Source organism: Piliocolobus tephrosceles, chromosome 5 (assembly GCF_002776525.5).
Source record: "Piliocolobus tephrosceles isolate RC106 chromosome 5, ASM277652v3, whole genome shotgun sequence".
NCBI classification, from domain to species: domain Eukaryota; kingdom Metazoa; phylum Chordata; class Mammalia; order Primates; family Cercopithecidae; genus Piliocolobus; species Piliocolobus tephrosceles.
The window spans coordinates 29,335,198-29,352,840 of record NC_045438.1 but is presented as its reverse complement, the minus strand read 5'-3'; positions in this window follow the sequence as shown (position 1 = coordinate 29,352,840).

Here is a 17,643-nt window from a genome sequence, read left to right as displayed (position 1 = left end):
CCTTTACAGAGGGTAAATAAGTTTACGAAATATTGCTTAATAGGAAAAATATGTGTTTCGTTACAGCAAAAATATTGATTTTTATAAATCAGTTTTATAAACAAGTCCTTTATAAGCTGCCTTAAAAATGAGATGTCACAAAGGAACATGAGGATCTGCCAAATAGTATGTAAAGATAATCCTGGTAGGCACTGTGATAATTGTCCCTGGTATTATTATTATTATTGCTCTTAATGCTGAATTCTTGGTGCTTTAGTATGAGAAATATCACAGTTTGAATTTCCATCTAATTAGATAGGTTATTCCTGTAGCAGCATAATGGGAAGGAAGAAATTATTTTATTATACGTATATGTGTATATTTCTTCTCCCCTTCTCTCTCTCTTCTACACAGGTAGGAAAAATAGCTTATGATCAGTTGCTCAGAAACAGAAGTCTAAGGGTGAGGAAAGAGTCTTTGGGAGGGAGAGGAAAGAGATGTGGCTGTTCACCTGGAACTTACAAGTGGGAACTCCACTGATGAGTTTCCTCTCAAACTTCAGCAACAACGCAGAACATGATTCACTCAGCAGTCAACCTAGATTTTCTAATGGACAGACACTAATCAAGAGGATTTTCCCCTTCCTTGTATTTGTTTAAAGATTATGAATGGCCCTTCCCTGCAAGCCAGGTCCCACTCTAGGCACTGAATAAACATAAATAGTCTTTCTTTAGAATATAGCATTAGGCCATGTTTAAAAATAATACATAGTCCATAGAGTTCAAAGTGTGGGCTTTGACTAGTGTGTCTAATGCAGGAAATGGATTTGTGTTTCTTCATTCACCTTCTCTTTGCTATGAAGAGTTCTCACTTGTAACCACGGGGGTTCTTTGCCCGTGGTGCAATGCAGAGCCACACCAACCCAGTCTACACATTCTTGGATTAACGTCATGTTTTTTCTCTGATCAAAGACATGTTAGGCACTGGCAGGCATCTAGTTAGAAAACATGGAAAGTTGAAATCTAAAAGTATCTAAAAGTCAACTCAATTCAACTTGCTTTTATTGAGCCCCTGACATTGTTCAGGAACAATGATTTGTTGAGGAACAAGAGGTGAACTGATTTGATTAAGGTCACATGGCTAGTGTCATGAATAGGACCTATATACATTTATTTTTATTAGTCTTTACTCTGTCAATGAATTAAGCTTCTTTTATGTCCAAGGATATATATTTTGTTTATTAAATAAAGGTTCAGGTCAGGTTCCTCATGGCTCTTAATCCCAGAGCTTTGGGAGGCTGATGTGGGAGGGTTGCTTGAGGCAGCCGTTCAGACCAGCCTGTGCAACATGGCAAGACCCTGTCTCTACAAACAAAATTTTAAAATGATCTGGGCATGGTGGCATGCACCTGCAGTCCTCACCATGTGGGAGGCTGAGGTGGGAGGTGAGCCTAAGAGTTCAAGGCTGCAGTGAGCTATGATTGTGCCTCTGCTCCAGCCTGGGTGACAGAGTAAAAAGAATGAAATAAAAATAAAAATAAAGACAAGTTGGAATGAAATGTCAAAACTATAATTTGGTGGTTAAGGACCTGGATCAAGAACTGGGCTGCCTGAGTTCAGATTCTGATGGTACTTAATGTGAGAACTTGGGAAAGTTATTAATTGAGATGAACTTCTCAGTTCCTCCATCTATAGACAGATAAATGATAATAACAAACTCGGGGGTTTCTGTAAGAATAATCCATATAATGTAGTTAATACAGTCTCTGGCTCTGTGTAAGCAGGAAATAAGGCAAGGTGTATAGCAAAAAGTAAGTATTTATTTTCTTCTAGAGTATTTTGGTACAAGTCCAGTTAAATCACAGAGACATTCTAATGTTCATACAAGTTCTTGAAGCTTGGGCTATAGATGTTATCTCATACATAAAATTCAAAGAGCTGAAAGAAATTACTCTGAGAAATGTGTGAAAAGCTCCTTAAAAGTTTGTTTATTTAAAATACATACTTGATTTCTGCACGCAAGCCCAGAGCAAATTTTAAATGACATGTAAAGAAACACAATAAATCTAAATTTGGAAGAAGAAAGGAGAACAGCAAATGAGGACAAGCTCTCAGCGAGAATTCCGTTTATTAATTTTCTTCTTTAAAATCTCTAGGGGCTAACCTCATCTCGCGAAGTTTTATACTTGGCCTTGATAATCTGTTTCACTGTCCTTCAGAACACAGAAATACGGCAAGACATATGAATCCAGCCTTTCTGCAGATCAAACAAACACCAGTGACAGATTTTGCATTTCTCCATCTTATTCTCTTGTCTGAGTTTAGTAGATCAGTTAAATGTCACTGGAGCCAGCTCTAGATTACAGAATGCAATTTCAAAGCTGCCCTTTGATGTGTTCAAAGTTCCCAAAGGGAACTCTTCCACTTTGTCCCTCACCTCTCTGATGTGTTTTCATTTGCTCTACCAGGCTCAAGCGATTCTGTCTCCCTTGCCCTCATCCTTGTGCTGCCATTGTGCACATACTCAAGTCTAAATTGCAATATAAGTAATAAATCTCAAGCCACAATCCTTTCTCATTATCACTTTTAGTTCTTTTCACCTTGACCATTATGCAACCTCTACATGAGTTTTCAATATAGAATATGAGTACACATTGATCAAGGAAATGTACAAGCTAATTATGGAATGGTTCTTCTTTCTATTGCATGAATGTATAGATAAGTAAACATATAGCCATTGAAACTGCTCTGTTTACATTTTCCTTCATTATAAACCTTGAAACTTTAAAAAGCGAAGCTTCATTTAAAAAAGTTGCTTTCATCTCAATTGGAGAACCAAACAAGAACAAAGAAAAAAAAAAAAGAATGAATAGAAAAGCACCAGGATTTTATTTGATCACTTTGCTTTGAAAGAAAATAAGACTACTAAGAAAATAACAGTAGTCTCTGTAATACATTTTTGTAGTACATTTTTCCCCAGGAAATAAATATTAAACAATGTATTTGCCCAGTGAATCAGGGTAGAAGCGGAATGGTGACCAGCTATATCTGATGACAGTGGCACATGTGGCCTCTATGAGCACCTTTCTCTTGCATTGTTCTTTAAAACACTCAAACCCTATTTGTGCCCTTAGCAGGTGCCCAGAATTCTATGGCATATACATGTTAATGCCCTCTGCCCTTATTCTATTATCTATGCACATTTTTAATTTTTTGTCTCAACTTCTGCGTGTATCTTTTCCTGTTTGTGTGTTTTCTTAAATACATTACTTTTCATAATGAAGCATGAATGAATGATAATTAAATGAATAAGCTTCTCAATGTGATATATAAATTTGTCTTGCTTTCACACTTAGGTTTTAAAATTAATAAAAAGCAACTACATTTTATTTGGTAATGACATAGTTCCTAGGGCAGTCTGTGTTTAATTCATGTATTAGCTGAGTCCTTGTTTTGCAGCAGGTTCAGTATTATGTGCTAATACAGTGGAATATAAACACACAGGATTCCTGACCTCATGGATCATGCAATCTATATAAATGAAGCTTTCTACTAATCAATTACTACATCTGCATCAGTATTTTCTCTCAATATACTTTATTTACTTCAATGTACCTTGCATGAATATGTGTTTGTTTGTATTTGTGATATATGTAGCTATTAGTATTTACATTAAACTTGTGTAGATTGACAGAGAATGCAGCATGCTACAAAATCTTCCACTTTTCTGCTGAATATTGCTAGCATCATTAATATAGAAATTATTGATTAAGATTCTATCCTCATATAACTCTGCGATAGAATTTAGTCTCTGTTACTACAATGGTTTACAGGATAACATTTATTTACTTGTACTCATTATAAATGGAATTTCCTCTGAAATGTCATGGATATTTTCTACTACCTTGTAAGTCATAGCTGTAGGCTGTTAAACTTAATTAAAGAATTGCACATATGATTCGATTTGTGTACGTGTGTGTGATTAAATGTTTATAAATATACAGCCTATAGTTAATCCTGATTCTCTTAAGCCCACACATTTTCCTTATCTTCTCATTCTTTTCCTCCTCATTAAATCATTTATTTATCTACTTGCTTATAGACTAAGTGAGTTGAACGGGCATGACGTATGCCCTGTAGCATTATTGTCCAAAAGTGTTATTAAGTGCATAATTGCACAAGGCATGGGGTGGTTGCTGTACCAAGCGAGCTGCATACTCAAAGTGTCTGGATTTTTTGCTGTCAGAGATGATTCTTATGTAGCATAATCCTCATATTCATGGAGTTAAAATATTGTTGTATTTTTTTGTTTCATAGAAGATTGATGTAGTGTATATCAAATACTGTATTCTTCCACATGAATCATCATCTGGAAGTAGCTATTTTCTTTTTCTGGTTCTTTTACTTTCATAGTAGTTTTTCTCTTCCATTCTCTGCCACTGAGTCTGTCTCTCTCATATAAGAAATCCTTAAATATTTTAATGAACATTTTAGGAGAAATTCATAGGATATTAGATTTCAGGTATGTTTATGTATTTAATTTCAGTAGTTTTAGGGGCACAAGAGGTTTTTGGTCACATGGATAAATTGTGTAGTGATGATGTCTGAGATTTTAGTGCACCCGTCACTCACGTGGTGTACAGCATTTCCAATATGCAGATTTTCTTTTATCCCTTACTGTCATTCTACTCTCCCCTCTTCAGAATCTCCAATGTCTATTATACCACTCTGTATGCTTTTGCGTAACCAGAGCTTAGTTTCTACTTATAAATAAGAACATAGTATATGATTTTCCACTCCTGAGTTACCTCACTTAGAATAATGGCCTCCAGCTCCATCCAAGTTGCTGCAAAAGGTATTATTTTGTTCTTTTTAATGGCTGAGTAGTATTCCACGGTGTATATATACTGCATTTTCTTTATCCACGTATCAGTTGATAGACACTTAGGTTGGTTCAGTATTTTTGCAATTGTGAATTGTGCCAAGATAAATGCATGCAGGTGTCTATTTTATGTTGTCACTTCTTTTCCTTTGGGTAGATACCCAGTAGTGGGATTGCTGCATCAAATGGTAGATCGACTTTTAGTTCTTTGATAAATAATTTGTATCTAACTGGTCATTTGTTCAAATCCAGCTGAGGAAAACATCTTCAATAATTAAAACTTAAATACCTCTAATGCATGCCACAGCACTACACAATTCCAGGGGACACCACAACCAGATGTGCACAGGAACTCCTACAGCCTTACCTCTGGCTCTAATCCTTCTACATTTCTAGTCCATACACTGACTTGTCTGAAATTCAACATGTTTAAAATGGAGATTCTCTTTTCGTGCTTCATAACCCCAAGGAACTCCTTGCACTAATTTTCCTATTTTTTTCTTTCAGTTCTCTCCTCCCCCAAAATTCAATATTTTGAAGTCGTCCTTCGTGCTACTATCCAATTAGTCACAAAAACGTATTGACTATTTTATCAAAACATTGTGGGCATCTCTCCAGTTCTTTTTTTTTTTTTTTTTTTTTTCTGGTTCTGATGCTGCTAGTTTAGATTCCTTCCTAGTTCATGTCTGGGCTATTGCCAGTCCCCTTGCTTAGCAGCACCTTTCTCTTTCACTGATCAAAACTCTATCATTCAAGACTCACTTAAATTGTCTGGTTGCCATAACTCAAAAATATTTTTCCTTGTAACTTCTTTAAGCGCCCCTGTGGAATCATGTGACTGTTTCCTAAAATAGTCAATAAAGTTGTAAGCTTTTTGAGGGGTGGGGCTGCTCCAGATGCATCTTGCATCATTCACACACCCAGCACTGTAACTGTCACAGAGTGCATCATCAGGAAATAAAGGCTTCCTCAAACTCCAAATATTCATCTCCAACTACCCTTCATACATTTCCATCTGAGAACATCAACTACAATAATCACTGAGTTCCCATCACATCTCTTTCCCACTCATTTCCTATTTCTGTACATTATTCCACCCTCCATCCAGTTACCCAAGGCAGAAACCTTGGCTCATCCTCCATATTCCCTTCCCTTCCCTTGCCCTGACATCCATTTAGTCACCAGACCCTACTGAGTAAGGCCAGCATTCTGTTGCCTCTTTAAATTTTCCAAATCTATTCTCAGTACCATTATCTTAGTTCAAACTCTATATTTCTCTCTTGTATTGCCACAGTGATCACAATTGCTTCCCTTGTTTTTAGTCTTTCTATTCTCGATAATGCCATTTTAATGACCTCTAAACACTGGGAAACTGATTCTACAATTTCCTTGCTTGAAATGGATCATTGTTCACCAGTAGCCTTTATGGCAATGTTCAAACTCCATAGCATAACACAAAAGACTGATTCCTGCTTCCTTTCTAGTCTCATGTCTCTCCACATCTTTCCTCCCCACACACCCAGCTCCAGTGTTAACGGTGATTGACTCCCTAAAGGTCTTTCCCCAAGGTGATTTGTCAAAGCAAATCATGGTAGTGATTATTTAGGAAAGGTTAAGTGAATCAGCTTGGGCCAATGGGATGTAAGAAAACATTTGATGATGGTATCCTAGGAATTATTTCATAATAAATAGACTCAAGGAAAAAATGGCTTCATTCTGCTTCCGGACATTTCTGTGTCTGGACATGGCATCTGGACCTTCTGAAGTCATCTTGCTACAAGTATGAGGATAGAGGGAGGAGGGCTGAGTCAGAAGAACTTCAGAAAAGTATCACTGGAGGCCTTATGAGTTGTTCTTAGAGCTTGCCCTACTTACTTACTTCCAGATGAGCTGATACATTTCCTTATTGCTTAAACCAACCCAAATTCAGGTTCTTTATTACTTGCAGCTAAAGGCATCATGATTAGGAGTTGCTGCCAACATGCAATATTTTCGCTTCCCTTCTGAACTGTCCACATGCTTCCAGAAAGAAAGCCCTTTCTCTAGCCTCCAGGTCTCTAAAAGAGAGTCAAGACATTCACAACTGCCTAAAGTTTACATGATAGAACTGTTTGCTTGCCTAGATATTAGAGCGTATTACTCTTTTTAAGATTGCTCACTCATCTCCTCCAATAGCCTTGTTCTGGACACATCAATTACAGTCCATCCATGCCCACAATACCTTGAATTAAAATTCATTCATTTACACATTTATTTGACAAATCTTTATTGAGCACTTACTATGTACTAAACATTATTGTAAATAGTAGTTTATCAGTATATTAAACTAATAATTTCCTTGTTATCATGGTACTTAAATTCTAGTGGAAAAAGTAACCAATAAACAAAGAAGTAATTATACAATATAAGGAAGTCAGGGAGATAGTGATAGGTAGAAGAATAATAATTTAGATAAAGACTCAGATAAGGCTTCTCTGAGAGAAGCCCCAAGTGAAATAAGGGAGTAGGCATGTGCGTATCTGAGATAGGAACAGGCCAGAGCACGGAAACTGTGTGTGAAAGGATCATGAGGAGGGTGCTGTGTGTCCTGAGGAGCAGCAAGGTAGCTGGTGTGGCTGGAAGAGAGCAAGAGAAGGACAGAATGGTGGGAGATATAGAAGTAGCCTAGGAACAGATGATGTGGTATCCTGTATACATTTAAGTTTAGATTTTGTTCAGATGGAGTATTTTCAGCAGAACAATTAGATTATTTGAGCTGGGTTTTAAGTATGTTACAGTGGCTGCTGGTGAGGAAAAGGATACAGGGAGAAGAGAAGAGAGGCAGGAGATGATCTGCTACTAATAGATGATCCTATTGTGTTCCAGGAGAGAGACAGTGGTGGGTGGCCCAGGACATAGCATGCCAGTTTCTAAGGGACGTTGCAATGCTCACCCCCTTGCAGAGAAAAGCAGCCCTGAGTTCAGGATCGGACAGCTCTGTTTTCACCAACACTCAACTTCAGACTCAGCTACTGGATGTCCCATCCCAGGGCAACCTTTCCATAAACTGTTCACTGACCTGTGAAGTAGCCTTAAAGGAAAAGCTACTTTCCAAGACATGAATGAATTATATGGTAAGCAGCAGAAGGAAAAGCAGGAAGAACCACGGGCAAGGACATGGGGATACAGTAGATGGATTGTACTAATGGCAGAGCATCCAGTAGGACCCATGCATTGAAGCTGCTATGGGAGAGATAAGTTGACCTGGTCCTAGAGAAGCCTCGGGAGCTGACTGACTTTGAGTTCCACTTCTCTGGGGCCCACAGTGGGATTCCTGTTACCAGGAGTACTGTCTTTCCCTGATACCTTGTCCTATTACCACAGATAGACTTACTACAAACCCTTATTAATTGAAAAAATCTTGAACGAATCTATGTTCCTTGCATCCAGAAAACCAGGACATTAGATTGTTCATAACAACCTCTTGGGGAATGTGAGATGTGACATTTGGTTGTGGATGTAGAGCAAGTGGGGTACTCCAAGACTCCAGCTCAAATCTCACTGTGGATGGCAAGAACCTATGGTTTGCAGTAGCAACCTAAGCTTTTGCTGTGATTTCAAACACGTTCCTTTTGAAAGAAGCACTTTGCATGACTTGATTGCTCCTTTGAGAGATGTCAAGGGGTTTGAGAGATGTCAAGGGGTGGGTGTAGAAATATAAAGACAAAGGAGTTGGAGGGTTGCTTCTCTCAGAGTAAGGTGCCTTCAATTATAAATTTACAAGCTCTGTCCAGGGTTGCTCAACTAATGGCAGATAAAGAAACAAAATAACTTTACGTAACCATTGCAAAATGAATTTTCTGTCTTCTTGCATATCCCAGGCTAGGAGCCGGCTGAATACTACATTTAGAAAATGGTTTTCTGAATTGAGGAAATGAAGCATGAAACACATTCCCTTTCTTGGTTGTTTGACTGTGAGCTAAGAAATAATTGTTTAGTTGGTAGTGGGAATAGAAGCTGAAAAGATGCATAGGGTAGGGTTATGCTCAGATAAATTTCTGAGTAGAATCTAAGAGCCAGAGAAAAGATGTGGGCAATTGGTCAAGTGTGGCAGTTATAATAGAAACAAGATGGTAAAAGGTCCCATCATCACAGTGGTGGAGGAGCAGCAAACACTTTTTGCTCAGTGACAAAGGCATATGCTGGCCTGTAAGCTGTGCTGGACTCTCCCAGTATGCAGACAACATGCTTATCATAACAAAGCCTGCCTTTTCAGCTGTTCTTCGTGTCCAAGTGTGTTTCTATTCCCCAGGAAATATAAAACATAAAACAGCCTAACGAACACAACAGCAAGTTCTCTGAGGACAAGGGTTCTGCCTTGTAAGACTTCGTATCTCCAGCACTTTGCATGGGCCCGATAAAAAGCAGAGCTCAGAAAGTGTTTGGTTGATAAATCACAGGATGAATGAATGCATGTTCAATGAGCAATGTATGAAAAGGAAAGATACAGAAAAAGTGTAGAGATATATTTCCTATCAAATCAATTTCTGGAAATAAAATCTATTATTTCAAGAGCTTTTATCATAAGGATATAATTACAGCATCACAAGTTTGAGAGTTTACAGCTAAACACAAGCATCTCAGTCCATGATGAGGTTTATGTGGGGGTTTCTCTGGTATTAGAGAGCAATATGCTTTCTGAATTGCTCTGAAAGCTTGTAATGAGATTAATATGAGGCAATTTTAATAGTCATTTCCAAAGTGATCTCAAGTCTAATTTTCAATTGACACAAGAATCTTAATGAAGCACTTTGGAGGGATGGTATCTTTATTTGACAGGTTCAGATATGTGTCATTCTATAAGGTTACACAGCTACTGGGTAGTATGACCTCAGTACATTCCATGCTCTTGCCAGTATGTCACAGAACTGCACAGCTATCCAGGGAGCAATGGAGACCATTTAGGCTCCAGATTAAATCTGTGGATCATTTATCTTATATTTTACTTCTCATTAACAAGAATTCAATTATCAAGGTTTCAAACTATAGGTGCCTGATGATTAATAATTATATTGTTTGTTTCTTCTTTGAATGACAAGTTCCATTACCGGAGTCAGAATGTCATGAGTTTGCTGCTGGTAATGCATAGCAAGTGCAGGGGTTAGTTGATGCTCCAGGTCTTTGTGTGGTAAGACCTGCTTATATTTACTGACCCTTAACAGATATGATAGCTGCTAATATGCATAAGGAAATGAACTTGCTGTTTTAGGAAGACAACAAAACACAACTTCTTTTTTAAAAAATTCAAATCCACACAGAAGAGCAGTGAGATGTCAACAAAGTGAATTTTTAAATAAATTAACCTTTACTTATTCAAAATTACTCAGTGCCAAATTATCTTCTTTGTTGTCTGTAAACTACAAGGAGTACCAAAGAGATATCTTGTCACACACAACTCTTTTCTCTTAACTGGTGTCATTGTTGAATTAGTAAAGGGACATCCTGTTGTGTGAAATTTGCATGAATTCATAAAGAATTATAGATTTTCAGTGCTAGAAGAACCCTGATCATCTAGTTCTATCATCCCTCTCAAGTTTAGAATACCCTAGTGATTTCACTGTTTGCAAAGAGTAAAATTATTGTGTCCTGACATTGTATTCCTGGAAATTTCTAGGAAGTATGTACAAATAAACAAACACTCAAAATGAAACATAATAAACAGAACCCTACAACACTAGCAATTGGAAGGTGATATGTTTGCGATCCCTTCTGGAAAATAACTTTGTGGTTGATCAATGTGATGTTGCCACACGAATCTCATTATATGCAGGCCTTAAGACCTCAACTAAGGCAAGACTCAAGTCTATAGTTTCCTATAAAGACTAACACAAAATAACCCTAAAACATTGGTGCATACAGAGCAGAAATCTAGGATATATATTTTTTGGTCTAGTAAATTCTCAGAAGTTTGGATAGCAAGATGGGAAGCTGCACTAGCAATTTAGCGAGATTGAATGATTCAATAAAAGACTGACATGTTGAGCATTGGAAATCCAGGAATGTCCTCTTGTCAGGATATGCCAACAGTCTTCTATGAGACATTCTTAGTTGCACCTTTCAAACACAGGATTTTAATGAGACGCAGAGATGGTCTCCTAATCCTGCAAGTCATCTGAAGTTATTGCAAGAATAACAGCATGAAGGATTCCACATGTCGCGTAACTGCCAAGGAGCTGTGATTGTCTCAAGAAAGGATTGAGGAAGTAAACAAGTGAGGATTAGAGCCCATATCTACCTGACTCTAAAATCCATACTAAAAACCACAGCACTATATTCTCTCAGTCAACATGAATTGTGTATTCAAAACAATGTGTTTCAGTTTTCAGGAATAATATACCAGTATGTCCATTAAGTAGATTTCTATATAAATAGGCAAATATATTAACAACATGTGAACAACTTGAAAATTGAGGTGTGACAGATGAGAAATCAAAGATAATAAGGTAATGCCAGAAATGATCATTTTCATGCATGGTGTTTAGCTGATTATAAACTACCTTCACGTACATTTTTTTTTTTAACCTGACCTTTGCAATAACACAACTGAGGGTCAGAGATACTGAATACTTTACTCAAGGTCACAGACCTAATAAAGGGAGTCACTGAGACCAAAATGCAACAGTTTGCAGATTGCTTTCATATTGGTCAACACCTACCCCCCATATTTAGATTGAAGGAGGCCCTTCTGAGATGAAATCAGAGTTGATAAAATCATATTTGATGCTGATTTTCCAATGTATGTAATCAATGCCTTGTGTTATTCAAGACATCAAATTCAAGTTTAGGAAAATTCCCCAGCGTACAAATACTTCCAATTTGAAGACAGAATGATCTGATTTCTAAATAGTAGACTGAGCACACATTGAACCCTAATACACTACAATAAACTCTGGAAATGAAAGTATGTATGCATATATATTTGTGTGTGTCTGTTTATATGTGTGTTTATGCATATGTATAGATATAAAAACAAATACATAGTCACACTCTCTACCTTGAAAGATGAAACGTTTTCAGAAATCGTGATGAATCTGTAAATTACTTAAAACAAATTGGATCAGACTCTAAAGATAAGAAAAGCAACCCCAAACATGTACAGAAGTCTAGGGGACAGTGACACCACAAAGAGTGAGAACAAATCAGCGGCTGGATGAAGCCAAGAGGCAATAAGGAGGAAGTTAATTGGATTATCGTAAAATCTACCTGGCTGGTGAACCTCTTAGAATCAATCCCTCAGTCAATCTCTCTCTCTCTCTCTCTTTCTCTCTTTCTCTCTCTCTCTCTTTCTTTTAGGGCTAGGAAGCTCTGACAGGAGTATCTGTTTCCAGAAGAAGCAATTCTCTGGGACAGAGAGCCAAGCCCTTGGTGACAGGTGGAGGAACAGGAACTGTTAAGCCCAGAAGGCCAGTCACCAAGACATCCCATCAGGGGCATCCTGCCTTCTCCTTACACTCATTTAAAGCCTTGTGGAGCCCCATTCCCCTGCCTTTTCCCCCAAGGCAGTCATCTTATAGAGAGACAACTGTCCATCTGTGGAAATCACAGCAGAGAGATGAACTCAGGGTCAAGAATGAGAGACTACAAAAATGATAGCTGATAATATTCATAAGGAAATGAACTTGTTGCCTTAGGAAGACAACAGAACACATTTTGTTTTAAAAAAAATCCAAATCCACACACAGAAGAGCAACAAAAGGAAGACAAACGCAAAACCTAGTCTGAAAAAACAGCTAAAAAAGTATTAAGAACACATTGCTTACAATGAATCTGATGCTATTATCAGAAAGATTAGGGAAAATATTGCACCCAGGAAACAAATTATAAGCAGCTAAAAGAAAAAACTAATTAGAAATTCAAAATTCAATACCTGTGCATGATTAAAATACACACATACACATACATACACTAAATAGCAAGCTAGGGATAGAAGAAATGACCCCTAGCCTGATGAAGGTTATTTACCAGATTTATCTAGCAAAGATTATACTTAAAGTTGAAACTTAGAAGTACTGCAAGTAAAGCCAGGAATAACACAAGGAAGCTGACTGTCACAGCTAATATTCCATTTGTATTAGACAAAGGCAACAAGTCAAAAATAAGAAGTGAACAGTATGATGATTAAAAAAGAAAAACCATGGTTATTTATAGATAATATAATTGTTTAGCTGGAAAACACATAATGAACTACTATTAGAAGTGTGTGAGTTAGTCGAAGTGGAACTGATATGAAATCGGCATAGAAAAATGAATGGCTTCCATATACCTGGGCAATTACCATTAAGACAATCCCATTTACAATAGCAACAAAGACATTGAAGTAACAAGAAATACACTTCATAAGAAAAATACATTTCGGAAAAAAATATGAAATGTTATTGAAGGACATTAGACACCAATAAATGGTGAGATACCATTGAAAGAAAGACACATTATTATAAAAATGCTTTTTTCCCAAATTAATACGTAAATGTAGTTTCATTCAATAGCCCCATCACACTTTTCATAATAATTGATAAACTGAATCTAACATTTTTATAATACTAAATATGGAAGGCTAATCAAAACAATCCTGAAAAGTTAAGTCAAATGAGTTGGACTTAACCTATCAGATATCAAACTTTATTACAAAGGTAGGGTAAATAAGGTAGTATTATTGCAGGAATAGACAAATAGATGAATGAAACAAAACAGCCAGGAAGAGATTCATAGACACGTGGATACTTGGGATATGAGAGTGGGAAGAAAGAAAGGATGGACTACTTAATAATTGGTTTCATAAACAACTGGTGTAATACATGGAAAAACCAAATTAGATAGCTACAAAAAGCAAATACAACTGGATTTCATACCTAAATGTAAAGCAAAATTAAAACTTACATTCAATGAATATATAGAGTATGTTATGATTGTCAAGTAGGAAAATATTTCTTAAGACAAAAAGACTCAAAATAGTTAACACTGGTAAATGTGCCTACTTCAGGTTACAAAATCTTCTATACCACAAAGACTTCATTCAAAAGTTAAAAGATAAGTGATATACTTGAAGAATGTATTTGCAGACTACATAACAAAGGATTCCTATATAGAACATATAGGGGAAAAGTTAATTAAACAACATACTATTTTTCACTAACCACACTGGCAAAATTTAAACACTGGCAAGAATTTGAGGAAACAGAAAAATATTCCAAACTGTTGATAAAAATGTAAACTACTATGATCACTTTAGATAGGAATTTGCCAATAGCTAATAAAATTTAAAATATTTATACCTAGAAGTTTTACTTCTGGCCTATATCCTTTACAAAATTTTGCACATGTGCCAATGATGTTCATGGCATAATTTGCAAAAGTAAAACATTGAAAGGAATTTAAAAGGGCATTTATACGTGCAATATAAATTCCATTTATCAGGGATGGATAAATGTGCTTTGCTCACAAGCTGGGGTACCCCTGTACAATAGTGAGAAGGAATGCACTGGATTGAAGCATAACGACATGGCCATATTTAATAAACAATGCTGAGTTAACCAAACAAAAACAGTGCTAGTATATGTAGTACTATTATAGCATTTAATGACTGATAATTTCATTTGTTTATTTTTATATTTTTATTTCCAGAATTTCTTTTTTAACTTTTGTTTTAGGTTTGGGGTACATAAGGTTTGTTACGTAGGTAAACACATGTCATGGTGTTTGTTGTACATATTATTTCATCATCCAAGCATTAAGCCCAGTATACAATAGTTATCTTTTCTGCTCCTCTCCCTCTCCCCACCATGCCCCTTCAAGTAGATCCCAGTGTCTGTTCTTTCCTTCTGTGTGTTCATAAGTTCTTATAATTTAGCTCCCACTTATAAGTGAGAACATGTGGTATTCGGTTTTCTTTTCCTGTGTTAGTATGTTGAGGATAATGGCCTCCAGCTCTATCCATGTTCCTGCAAAGGACATGATCTCTTTCCTTTTTATGGCTTCATAGTATTCCATGTTGTGTATGGGTTCCTTACAGATGCTGGATATTATAACTTTTTCAGATGCATAGTTTACAGACATTTTCTCCCATTCTGTAGGTTGTCAGGTTATTCTGTTGATAGTTTCTTTTGCTGTGCAGGAGCTCTGTTTGTTGGTTTAATTATTTCTTTATTTGAGATGAGTCTTCCTCTGTCACCCACGCTGGAGTGCAGTGGCACGATCTCTGCTCACCACAACCTCTGACTCCCAAGTTCAAGTGATTCTTGTGCCTCAGCCTCCTGAATAGCTGGGATTACAAGTGCATGCCACCATGCCTGGCTCATTTTTTTTTTTTTTTGTATTTTTAGTATAGACAGGGTTTCATCATGTTGGCCAGGCTGGTCTTGAATCCCTGACCTCAAGTGATCTGCCTGCTTCAGCCACCCAAAGTGCTGGGATTACAAGTGTGAGCCACTGCACCCAGCCCCAGAAGCTCTCAAGTTTAATTAGATTCCACTTGTTAAGGTTTGCTTTTGTTGCAATTGCTTTTGCTGTCTTTGTCATGAAATCTTTGCCATTCCTATGTCCACGATGGTATTGCCTAGGTTATCTTCCAGAGTTTTTATAGTTTTGAGTTTTGCACTTACGCCTTTAATCCATCTTGAGTTGATTTTTTTTGTATGGTGTAAGGAAAGGGTTCAGCTTCTATCTTCTGCGTATGGCTAGCCTGTTATCCCAGCACCATTTATGGAATAGTGAGTCTTTTCCCTAGTGCTTGTTTTTGTCAGCTTTGTTGAAGATCAGATGGTCATAAGTGTATGGCCTTATTTCTGAGCTCTCTATTCTGTTCCATTGGTCTATGTGTCTGTTTTTGTACCAGTACCATGCTGTTTTGGTAAGCTTTGTAGTATAGTTTGAAGTCGGGTAATGTGGTGTCTCCAGCTTTATTCTTTTTGCTTAGGATTACCTTGGCTATTGGAGCTCTTTTTTTTGGTTCCATTTGAATTTTAAAATAGCTTTTTCTAGTTCTGTGAAGAATGTCAATGGGAGTTTGACAAGAATAGTATTTAATCTGTAAATTGTTCTGGGCAGTATAGCCATTTTAATGATATTGATTATTCTATCCATGATCGTGGGATATTTTTCCATTTGTTTGTGTCTTCTCTGATTTCTTTGAGTTTTTGTTTTGTAATTCTCATTATAGAGATGTTTCACCTCCCTGGTTAGCTGTATTCCTAGGTATTTTATTCTTTTTGGGGCAATTGTAAATGTTGTTGTCTTTCTGATTTGGCTCTCAGTTTGGCCATTGTTGGTGTATAGAAATCCTAGTGATTTTTGTACACTGATTTTGTATCCTGCAACTTTGCTGAAACTGTTTATCAGATGGAGGAGCTCTTGGGCTGAGACTATGGGGTTTTCTAGATATAGAATGAAGCTGTCTGAAAACAGATAGTTTGACTTCCTCTTTTCCTAGTTGGATTCCCTTTATTTCTTTCTCCTGACTGATTGTTCTGGTTAGGGTGTCCAATACTATGTTGAATAGAAGTGGTGAGAGAGGGCATCCTTGATTTGTACCAGTTTTCAAGGAGAATGGTTCCAGCTTTTCCCCATTCAATATAATGTTGGCTGTGGGTTTGTAATAGATGACTCATTATTTTGAGCTATGTTCCTTCAATACCTAGTTTATTGAGAGTTTTTAACATGAAGGGGTGTTGAATTTTTCCAAAAGCGTTTTCTGCTTCCATTGAGATAATCATGTGGTTTTGTCTTATTTCTCTTTATGTGATGAATTGCATTTATTAATTTGCACATGTTAAGTCAATCTTGAATCCTGGGGATGAAGCCTACTTGATCGTGGTGGATTAACTTTTGAATGTGCTGCTGGATTTGGTTTGCAAGTATTTGGTTGAGGATTTCTGCATCAATGTTCATCAAGGATATTGGTGTGAAGGTTTTATTATTATTATTATTGCTGTGTGTCTGCCAGGTATTGGTATCAAGATGATGCTGGCTTCATATAATGAGTTGAGGTGGAGTCCTTCCTCCTCAGTCTTTAGGAATAGTTTCTCTAGGAATGGCACCAGCTCTTTTTTTGTGCATCTGTTAGAGTTCGGCTGTGAATCTGTCAGGTCTTAAGCTTTTCTCGGTTGGTTGGCTATTTATTACTGATTCAATTTTGGAGCTCGTTATTGGTCTATTCAGGGAATCAGTTTCTTCCTAGCTCAGTCTTGGGAGGATGTGTGTGTCCAGGAATTTATCCATCTCTTCTAGGTTTTCTAGTTTGTGTCTATAGAAGTGTTTATAGTAATTTCTGATGGTTATTTTTACTTCTGTGTGGTCAGTAGTTACATTCCCTTCATCATTTCTAATTGTGTTTATTTGGATCTTCTCTCTTTTCTTCTTTATTAGTCTAGCTAGTGGCCTATTTTATTAATTTTTTCAAAAACTGAACTGCTGGATTCATTGGTCCTTTGAGTGGTTTTATGTGGCTGAATTTCCTTCAGTTCATTTCTGATTTTTGTTATTTCTTGTATTCTGCTAGCTTTGGGGTTGATTTATTCTTGCTTCTCTAATTCATTCTTGTGAAGTTATGTTGTTAATGTGAGATCTTTTAACTTTTTGATGTGGGCATTTAGTGCTATGAGTTTCTCTTTTAACACTGCCTTAGCTGTGTTCCAGAGATTCTGATATATTTTATCTGTGTTCTCATTATTTTCAAATAATTTCCTAATTTTTGGCTTAATTTCATTATTTGCCCAAAAGTCATTCAGGAGCATGTTGTTTAATCTCCAT